Source organism: Oncorhynchus clarkii, chromosome 13, assembly GCF_045791955.1.
Source record: "Oncorhynchus clarkii lewisi isolate Uvic-CL-2024 chromosome 13, UVic_Ocla_1.0, whole genome shotgun sequence".
Taxonomy (NCBI): domain Eukaryota; kingdom Metazoa; phylum Chordata; class Actinopteri; order Salmoniformes; family Salmonidae; genus Oncorhynchus; species Oncorhynchus clarkii.
Genome location: NC_092159.1, coordinates 56315356 through 56327381, shown reverse-complemented (window position 1 = coordinate 56327381; position 12026 = coordinate 56315356).

Here is a 12026-nt window from a genome sequence, read left to right as displayed (position 1 = left end):
AGTAACCAATCTACACGTCTTACACCAAACTGACCATAAGTCAGTGACGGAGTAGCTTCCTTTACATTGGGGAATGGAAGGAGGGCTTTCAGGAGGTCTGATACTCTCCTCGTTGGTCAGGGTTTGAATTGGCTTGGGGTTGCCCTAAAAATAGCAGTCTAGAACAACATCAATATCCTTTCATGCTTGGAGATGCCCTAATTTATTTTGGGAGTGTCCATTATATTATCATGATTTGACCCGACACAGTAGAACAGGTTGGTATGTTGTATTAGAGTGTTTCGATTGTGTGAATTTCTATGCTGACCTCACAGAGTGAATTTCTATGCTGACCTCACAGAGTGAATAGCTATGCTGACCTCACAGAGTGAATTTCTATGCTGACCTCACAGAGTGAATTTCCATGCTGACCTCACAGAGTGAATTTCCATGCTGACCTCACAGAGTGAATTTCTATGCTGACCTCACAGAGTGAATTTCTATGCTGACCTCACAGAGTGAATTTCCATGCTGACCTCACAGAGTGAATTTCTATGCTGACCTCACAGTGAATTTCTATGCTGACCTCACAGAGTGAATTTCCATGAAAATGAACTCTAAAGTTACCAAGTCAAGGGTTTCCATCATAACTAGGTTGATGATTCTCCTTCTTCATACAGGCTACAGCTTGTGGGCGTAGACTGAGACAAGGGATATGGGTGGGGGATGGTGATGATGGTGGTGGGGGATGGTGATGGTGGGGGGGGGGGGGGGTGATGGGGGATTTGGATATGGTTGGGGGATGGTGGTGGTAGTGATGAGTGGTTATGGTTGTGGTTGGGAGTGGGGTCTGGGGTGAAGGTTGAAGGGGCGACTTCCTATCTTGTAAGTGGGGCGAGGGGAGTTCAGCTACTCAATCCCAAATTGACCTTCAGCCACAACCCCTACATGCTTCATGTATATTTGAATAGACTGGATAGGTATACTTATTGTCATTGTAAATAAGAATTTGTTCTTAACTGACTTGCCTAGTTAAATAAAGGTTAAATAAAACATCTATAAATAAAAAAATACTTATTCTGGTAATAACTTCATCTTGCCATATATTTACTATGGTAATACTGTAGCTTCATCTTGCCATATATTTACTATGGTAATACTGTAGCTTCATCTTGCCATATATTTACTATGGTAATACTGTAGCTTCATCTTGCCATATATTTACTATGGTAATACTGTAGCTTCATCTTGCCATATATTTACTATGGTAATACTGTAGCTTCATCTTGCCATATATTTACTATGGTAATACTGTAGCTTCATCTTGCCATATATTTACTATGGTAATACTGTAGCTTCATCTTGCCATATATTTACTATGGTAATACTGTAGCTTCATCTTGCCATATATTTACAATGGTAGTACTGTAGCTTCATCTTGCCATATATTTACTATGGTAATACTGTAGCTTCATCTTGCCATATATTTACTATGGTAATACTGTAGCTTCATCTTGCCATATATTTACTATGGTAATACTGTAGCTTCATCTTGCCATATATTTACTATGGTAATACTGTAGCTTCATCTTGCCATATATTTACTATGGTAATACTGTAGCTTCATCTTGCCATATATTTCATCTTGCCATATATTTACTATGGTAATACTGTAGCTTCATCTTGCCATATATTTACTATGGTAATACTGTAGCTTCATCTTGCCATACTATGGTAATACTGTAGCTTCATCTTGCCATATATTTACTATGGTAATACTGTAGCTTCATCTTGCCATATATTTACTATGGTAATACTGTAGCTTCATCTTGCCATATATTTACTATGGTAATACTGTAGCTTCATCTTGCCATATATTTACTATGGTAATACTGTAGCTTCATCTTGCCATATATTTACTATGGTAGTACTGTAGCTTCATCTTGCCATACATTTACTATGGTAGTACTGTAGCTTCATCTTGCCATATATTTACTATGGTAATACTGTAGCTTCATCTTGCCATATATTTACAATGGTAGTACTGTAGCTTCATCTTGCCATATATTTACAATGGTAGTACTGTAGCTTCATCTTGCCATATATTTACTATGGTAATACTGTAGCTTCATCTTGCCATATATTTACTATGGTAATACTGTAGCTTCATCTTGCCATATATTTACTATGGTAATACTGTAGCTTCATCTTGCCATATATTTACTATGGTAATACTGTAGCTTCATCTTGCCATATATTTACTATGGTAATACTGTAGCTTCATCTTGCCATATATTTACTATGGTAATACTGTAGCTTCATCTTGCCATATATTTACTATGGTAATACTGTAGCTTCATCTTGCCATATATTTACTATCGTAATACTGTAGCATTATCTTGCCGTATGAGGGGTATACTACAAAACAAGAGCAATGACTTGCAATGACAAAATAATATGGTCCAAGCACACCAAGACAGTCGTGATGAGGGCACGACAAAACCTATTCCCCCTCAGGAGACTGAAAAGATTTGGCATGGGTCCTCAGATCCTGAAAAGGTTCAACAGCTGCACCCTCGAGAGCATCCTGCCTGGTTGCATCACTGCCTGGTACGGCAACTGCTCGGCCTCTGGCCGCAAGGCACTATAGAAGGTAGTGCGAACGGCCCAGTACATCACTGGGGCCAAGGTTCCTGCCATCCAGGACCTCTATATCAGGCGGTGTCAGAGGAAGGCCCTAAACATTGTCAAAGACTCCAGCCACCCTAGTCATAGACTGTTCTCTCTGCTACCGCATGGCAAGTGGTACCAGAGCGCCAAGTCTAGGTCCAAGAGGCTTCCAAACAGTTTCTACCCCTAAGCCATAAGACACCATAACATCTAATCAAATGACTACCCTGACTATTTGCATTGCCCCCCCCCCCCCCCCTTTTATACTGCTGTAGGTGCTACCTACACAACATGTAGGTAGAGTTATTAAACTGCATTGTTGGTTAGGGCTTGTAAGTAAGCATTTCACTGTAAGGTCTACCTACACCTGTTGTACTCGGCGCATGTGACAAATACAATTTTATTTAATACCCCTTAAACCACAGGCTAGAATACCCGACTGAGGTAGAGGTTGAGGGGGGTGGAGGAGAGGGGGGTCTGGGGGTCTGGCAGGGGGATAGGGTGACAGATACTTCCTTCCTTGTGGGGGGTGAAAGGGGTCAGTCCATGGGTAGCAAGACGGAAAGGAGTCCAAGGGGGGCAGGGGGAAAGTGGCTTAACAGAGGCCACAGGAAGTTCTGTGCGGCAGGACTTCCTCTTTATGTGTTGTTGCTATCCGACTCCAATCTCTTTCCACTTCTTTCCCAGCCACGGCCATCAGATCTGCCTGAAGTTTGGATCTCATCTGTGAAATTTAAGGGCCCAAATGAGTCCCATGGTCTCTGTTGTTACTCTGTCTGGGTCTGGTTGGTCTGGAGGTATACAAAGGCAGCACCGTGTCCAGGAACCAGAAACGTGTTAGTAAGTAAACCAGGTTCCTCTCATTGGTTATGTAACTACTGTAAAGTAGGTGTCAACGACAGCCTCCAAACACCTCTGGAATTTCCTCTTAATATTTATCTTCTCGTAATGCAGAATGCAGCTGTCTACCAGTCCTACCTGCTGAATGTGTTCATGAGCACAAAGTATTGACAGATAGATATTGATACAGATGATCAGTCTGATTTAATGAGTTTTATTTTATTTATTTATCTATCTATCTATTTCATTGTTGTTTCTCTTCACATGCAGTGTGTCAAAAATCAGCCAATCTTTGCCATCTAAACCATATCAGTCCTAATTAGGAAAGTAGCTCAAGGGGAATCAGCTCCGTGGCAGAGTATTTGACTAACGGAAAAAGGATATTAATATCATATGAAACAATAGTGTGATAGGTATACAAACACATTTAGATTAACTATGTTGTGGGGGTATGTTGGAACAAAAGCCACAACGCTGCAACATTGAATGCATTATGTTAGTGCAGTTTTTCATTAGTAGACTTCTGAGTGAGCCAAACATTTACAGTGTTTGTCACAGTCAAATGATGTGTACTACTAATAAATCAACTGTGTCATTACTGACAGCTATATTACCTTTGACAATATTGCATCATTCAACACTTCAGCTATGGGGTCAATTTAGGGACTATAGAAACAGAAACACACACACACATGATGAAACACGTGATAAACCCAACATGTTGGCAGGAGTAGAGATAACATCACCAATCTCTCTCTCTCTCTCCCTCCCTCCCTCCCTCCCTCCCTCCCTCCCTCCCTCCCTCCCTCCCTCCCTCCCTCCCTCCCTCCCTCCCTCTCACACACACAAACTCACACACAACTTTAATTCAGTTGCGAGGTCAGGTTACATGCAAAGTACCTGTCACCTGTTCTCATCCTTTTTCATACTTTGCACACTTTGCATGAACAAGTGTACATGCAAAAAAGCTGGTATTGTTTGCTTAACCATCAAGTGGACCCATATCCTGTAACCAGCCTTGGTGCCAACGCACGGGCATGTTCAGCAGGAGAGCGTTGTGGAGCATTTAAGATAGAAATGTCATGGATAGAGACGGCTTATTCTAACCTACATGGTTGCTCTACATAATATTTATATTTCCACAATGCTGTGGCCTGCTCTGCTGAACGCAGCCAGCAGTACATTCATTCTACTGCCTCAAACAACATCAGTGATCTCATACTCATATCATTATTATCAATTCTCAACATCCAATCCAGAAGGATCATGTGCAATCACAGTTTTTTACTAATGCATTTGAGATGACATGAACTGGATTGATGTTTGATTACATTTAGAATGGCTAATCCGTTTTCCATGCATGGTGAACTTGGAATAGTAATGTAGGACTGTATCCTTTACAAATGCACATGAGAGTGAGTGAGTGACTGCCACTCTTGTTGATGATGTAGTAGTGTCCCTACAAGAAACTGACATATTTGAGGTGTTTTGTTAAGTAAACCAACAACAATGTCAGATTCTGATGTGAGGAAATACAGTTCAGAGCTATACATGATTCTGACCTCTTAAAGACGGAGGCATCCTATTATCAGATTTCACCCCTTCCCTTCACAAAGGGTCTGAATACTTACGCAAATAAATCATTTCTGTTTTTTGTTTTTAATACATTTGCAAAAATGTATAAAAACCTGCTTTCACATTGTCATTATGGGGTATTGTGTGTAGATTGATGTGGACATAAAAAATAAATAAAAATCTATTTTAGAATCAGGCTGTAACGTAACAATGTGGAAAAAGTCAAGGGGTCTGAATACTTTCCTAATGCAACGCACCTTCAGTCTACACCTACAGTCCACACCTACAGCAAGTTTACAGTACACATAAAAATACATCATTATCATATCCAAACAAAGTTCATTATCACCCTGTACTAAACACATGGAAAGCAGCATATGGACACACTCAAATACACATGCATGGACGCACATGCCCCAATGCACACAGACTATGCACCTGTGTGACCATGTATGAACAAACACACACACACACACACCTCTGTAGCAGAATTCTCACTCAGATACACACACACATCATTATCAGACCAAATCACACAGAGAAGTAGCCTAAAGCTCACATCCTTGTTGCTATAGAACACATAGGACTTGCCTGGTTGCTATAGGACTTGCTTAGTTAAATAAAATAAATAAAAATAGAAGCCAGTCTATTTAGCATCTATCTTCATGTTGCATCCTCCATGTTTTTGAGTGTAGCCTGTATACAAATGGTGGTTGACTGTATTTGAGGGAAAAGATAAATCTACTTATTTATTTAATTTTTTAAAGAATTTAACCTTTACTTAACTAGGCAAGTCAGTTAAGAAAAAAATCTTATTTACAATGACGGCCCACAATGACGGCCCACCTGTCACGACATCCTGCCTGTTACTAGCTGGTCTACGGCTGCTACTAGCCGGTCTATCTAGCTGGTCTACTAGCCGGTCATCTAGCTGGTCTACTAGCTGGTCTACTAGCTGGTCTATCTAGCTGGTCTACTAGCTGGTCTACTAGCTGGTCTACTAGCTGGTCTACTAGCTGGTCTACTAGCTGGTCATCTAGCTGGTCTACTAGCTGGTCTACTAGCTGGTCTACTAGCTGGTCATCTAGCTGGTCTACTAGCTGGTCTACTAGCTGGTCTACTAGCTGGTCTCTACTAGCTGGTCTATCTAGCTGGTCTACTAGCTGGTCTACTAGCTGGTCATCTAGCTGGTCTACTAGCTGGTCTACTAGCTGGTCTACTAGCTGGTCTACTAGCTGGTCATCTAGCTGGTCATCTAGCTGGTCTACTAGCTGGTCTACTAGCTGGTCTACTAGCTGGTCATCTAGCTGGTCTACTAGCTGGTCTACTAGCTGGTCTCTATCTAGCTGGTCTACTAGCTGGTCATCTAGCTGGTCTATCTAGCTGGTCTACTAGCTGGTCTACTAGCTGGTCATCTAGCTGGTCTACTAGCTGGTCTACTAGCTGGTCTACTAGCTGGTCTACTAGCTGGTCTATCTAGCTGGTCTACTAGCTGGTCTACTAGCTGGTCTACTAGCTGGTCTACTAGCTGGTCTACTAGCTGGTCTACTAGCTGGTCTATCTAGCTGGTCTACTAGCTGGTCTACTAGCTGGTCATCTAGCTGGTCTACTAGCTGGTCTACTAGCTGGTCTACTAGCTGGTCTACTAGCTGGTCTACTAGCTGGTCATCTAGCTGGTCTACTAGCTGGTCTACTAGCTGGTCTACTAGCTGGTCTACTAGCTGGTCTATCTAGCTGGTCTACTAGCTGGTCTACTAGCTGGTCTATCTAGCTGGTCTACTAGCTGGTCTACTAGCTGGTCATCTAGCTGGTCTACTAGCTGGTCATCTAGCTGGTCTACTAGCTGGTCTACTAGCTGGTCTATCTAGCTGGTCTACTAGCTGGTCTACTAGCTGGTCTACTAGCTGGTCATCTAGCTGGTCTACTAGCTGGTCTACTAGCTGGTCTACTAGCTGGTCTACTAGCTGGTCTACTAGCTGGTCATCTAGCTGGTCTACTAGCTGGTCTACTAGCTGGTCATCTAGCTGGTCTACTAGCTGGTCTACTAGCTGGTCATCTAGCTGGTCTACATGGTAGCAGCTGGTCATCTAGCTGGTCTACTAGCTGGTCTACTAGCTGGTCATCTAGCTGGTCTACTAGCTGGTCTACTAGCTGGTCATCTAGCTGGTCTACTAGCTGGTCTACTTGGTGCCCAGTTTTGGGTTGGACATATTTGTTTTCGCCTGTTGTTTTTGGCCTTAGTTTTGGCTAGCCACCAATCAGTGGGTCTTGCGACGGGTATACAGAGATGACAGTGAGTGCAGTGATGTGAGTGCAGTGATGTGCAGAGTGCAGTGATGTGTCCTAGAAGGAGCATTGGTGGCAAATCGGATGGCTGAATGGTAAAGAACATCTAGCTGCTCGAGAGCACCCTTACCTGCTGATCTATAAATTACGTCTCTGTAATCTAGCATGGGTAGGATGGTCATCTGAATCAGGGTTAGTTTGGCAGCTGGGGTGAAAGAGCAGCGATTACTATAGAGGAAACCAAGTCTAGATTCAACCTTAGCCTGCAGCTTTGATATGTGCTGATAGAAGGACAGTGTACTGTCTAGCCATACTGCCAAGTACTTGTATGAGGTGACTACCTCAAGCTCTAAACCCTGAGAGGTAGTAATCACACCTGTGGGGCGAGAGGCATTCTTCTTACCAAACCACATGACCTTTGTTTTGGAGGTGTTCAGAACAAGTTTAAGGGCAGAGAAAGCTTGTTGGACACTCCAGGGAGGGGCCAGCTGAGTATAAGACTGTATCATCTGCATATAAATGAATGAGAGAGCTCCCTACTGCCTGAGCTATGTTGCTGATGTAAATTGAGAAGAGCGTGGGGCCTAGGATCGAGCCTTGGGGTACTACCTTGGTGACAAGCAGTGGCTGAGACAGCAGATTTTCTGACTTAATACACTGCACTCTTTGAGAGAGGTAGTTAACAAACCAGGCCAAAGACCCCTCAGAGACACCAATACTCCTTATCCGGCCCACAAGAATGGAATGGTCTACTGTATCAAAAGCTTTGGCCAAGTCAATAAAAAATAGCAGCACAACATTGCTTAGAATTAAGGGCAATGGTGACATCATTTAGGACCTTTAAGTTTGCAGTGACACATCCATAACCTGAGGTGAAACCAGATTGCATACCAGAGAGAATACTATAGACATCAAGAAAGCCAGTTAGTTGATTGATAAACAGGGTAAAATAGAAAGTGGCCTATAAGAGTTAGGATCAGCTTGATCCACTCACTCTCTCTCTCATTCTGTTTCTGTCAGTCCTTTATGTTAACCCTATTATTAAAATATTTTAATGTGGCAAATCCCAGATAAATGAAACCATGTTCTTTTCCAAAGAGGAGGTGGAGTGTTCGGGGTTGCCACATGGAGAATTATAATGCAGTTGCCTTGGCAACCTTATGGTTTTTACATGTGCCTGCCATTGAAATACTCGGTCTGAAGTTTTCGTCCGGGGACACTTTGCACTGTGGGAGGTATCAGCATTTTGCAGATCTACAAATCCAGAGTGCAAGCCATAGCAAAGGAAAGAGGTCCAGTCCACCAACATTAGTCATCACTCGTAAATCGTGGAGTTGAGTTTAATCGGCGAGTGCAAAGTAGGGCTGTTGGTGGGCTTACAGCATCATTTTTGTTTCACTGCACATTGACACTTTCACATTACAAGTACATCTAGTTAAAGAGTTTTGGGGAGATTGTATCTGAGATGAGAAAAGAGGAGAATCCGAGAGCTGTTCGCTGCTAACACGATGGTAAGACTAAGTCACCAGTGATAGACATTACTATTGACCAAAAAGCAAATTACTTATTTTGTCTCACTTCTATATTTTCCATTTACACTAGGTCTAGGGGTCATGAATGATGTGCTTTCAGTAAGAGTTGGGAAGGTGGTAAACTAGCAGTGAGGAGTTGCTGCCACCGTGTGGACAAACATAGAACATCAGCTAAGTCAAGACAGAAGGATACACTACCCAACAATTCTCCTATAAAGGATACACTACCCAACAATTCTCCTATAAAGGATGTAATACCCAACAATTCTCCTATAAAGGATACACTACCCAACAATTCTCCTATAAAGGATGTAATACCCAACAATTCTCCTATAAAGGATGTACTACCCAACAATTCTCCTATAAAGGATGTAATACCCAACAATTCTCCTATAAAGGATGTACTACCCAACAATTCTCCTATAAAGGATGTAATACCCAACAATTCTCCTATAAAGGATGTAATACTCAACAATTCTCCTATAAAGGATGTACTACCCAACAATTCTCCTATAAAGGATGTAATACCCAACAATTCTCCTATAAAGGATGTACTACCCAACAATTCTCCTATAAAGGATGTAATACCCAACAATTCTCCTATAAAGGATGTAATACCCAACAATTCTCCTATAAAGGATGTAATACCCAACAATTCTCCTATAAAGGATGTAATACCCAACAATTCTCCTATAAAGGATGTAATACCCAACAATTCTCCTATAAAGGATGTACTACCCAACAATTCTCCTATAAAGAATGTACTACTCAACAATTCTCCTATAAAGGATGTAATACCCAACAATTCTCCTATAAAGGATGTACTACCCAACAATTCTCCTATAAAGGATGTAATACCCAACAATTCTCCTATAAAGGATGTACTACCCAACAATTCTCCTATAAAGGATGTAATACCCAACAATTCTTACAAATTATTAGCTCTTGGTGTGCTATAGGACAACCGCCATTATGAATATTCAAACCATATTCTGTTATGCCTATTTAATACAGTATTATTGTTCCATTAGGGGAGGATCCACATTTACATAATGGGTACCTGGAGGAAAATGGAGGAGGGTCATGCTTTTCCAATTTCAGTCAAGGGGGGGTTAAGTTTTTTCAAATCTAGTCCAGGGGAGGGTCATGTAATTTTTCATTGATGAAATGTCAATGTTTCTCAGTGTTTTAGAATGAGTTGTTTATCAGGCGATATATCGCTGTGTGCCTGATGCCGCCCCTCATCTCTGATTCTCCACTGGGTGTGCAATATCAAGTGTGCCTATAGGCTATTTCGTGTGGTCTCAATCAAATGATCCATAGGCTATAGGCTATTTAGTGTGGTCTCAATCAAATGATCCATAGTCTATAGGCTATTTAGTGTGGTCTCAATCAAATGATCCATAGCCTATAGGCTATTTAGTGTGGTCTCATTCAAATGATTCATAGCCTATAGGCTACGAAGTACATGCTCGGAGAAGCACAGAGCAAAGTTATATTCCTATGATAGCTGCTGGGATGGTGTAAATAAAACTAGGCAGCATTACACACTGCAATGGATATTCCAACCCTGAGCACTGGTCTGCTCTTGCTGATCAAACACTTTTTTGTGTGCTGCCTAACCAATGGCTGTGCTGTTCAGGAGGAGCACCAAAGGCTTCTTGAACCAGGGACCCTCTGCACACATCAACAACAGTCACCTACGAAGCATCGCTACCCATCGCCCCACAAAATGTTTCTTTCCCATGGTGTAGGCCTATTTATCAGCGTTATTGACCTCACAATAAGACAGATTTACATTGTGGTGCTGAAACTTGAAGCTGCGGCACAAGCAATCTAAAATGGACAGCACATGGTGCTGAAAGTAGGCAAATTTGAGTAGGCATAATTAATTTCAACATCTTCATTTTAATTGGACTTCGTTTTACTAACAACAATAGGGCTTTGTGTTGGAGCCTATTTCTACCTATTTAAGAAATAAGAGGTAGACTTCCTGTTTGACAGACAAAATTAGGCTATAGGCTGCTATATCCATAAGCTATTAAGTTAAAACCGAGACTGGAAATGAAGGGGTATGAGAGGGTTTACCATAGGCCTATTTTTATGAAAGAAAATGGCAAAAAGCACAGACCTACCTCTTGTTTGCTTAAGATTTGGAAGAAAATAAAATGGATGCGATTATATAAAGTGATCTATAACAGCGATTTGGTCCGCAATGCTTTATGCTAGAAACAAGCTGTAAAATACAAAGGAAAGACTCCCATGCATATAGGGATATTATTGTTTCATTTCTTTGACATTCAGATGCTGAGCTACAACCTTATATAGCTGAGGAGACACATCTTTTTACTTTAATTCTGTCACTATCAATTGATTAAGCTATTCACTTTCTGTACAGTAGAATATGTTTAAACCCAGACAGATTTTAGGGAACCCTAGCCAGCAGCTTACATTTTTCTGTGTCGTTAGCAGGTCTACTCTGTATGGGGTGGAAAGTTTTGAAAGTACTATGCTCAGATTCCTAATGACGTCTCAGATTTTATTATTTGCAAATAGGGACAGTTTAGTCGCAAACAAGACAATGATTTGGCATTGGAGAAATATGTTAAGATTAACACATAGGCCTATCTCTCTATCCATTCTTAGCCTGTGATTTGGGGAATTTGCGCGGTATTAAAACAATTCTGCTAATATGTAATTTGTTTAAATAAAAGGCCATTTTTTATTGGTCCTGCAAATACGATGAAAGATTCATGCAATGCTTTTACAATAAAGGATATCTTTCCACCCCTACTCTTGCTATCAACATTCCTGAGTTGCCATATAATGTTTACAGGATGAAGAACAGTTTCTAAAACTGCATATCTAAGGTTCTGGTCTGTCCAAGAAGTGAGGGTAAACGGTAGGCATGTTCTCTGCTATTCACTTTATTTAAATGATCATTTTAGGTATAGAGGGTCACTTGTTTTTTCAAGCATTCAGGGAGGGTTTAGGTCAAATATGTTTTGCTGAAGGAATTGAGAACCATTTTCATTTCAGAGGTCTGATTTTCTCCATGTAACCCTTATATAATGTTCACTCCCTTACAATATGTTTCTAAGACAATCTTTAACAGATCAATGGACCAATGGATCATCTTGATTG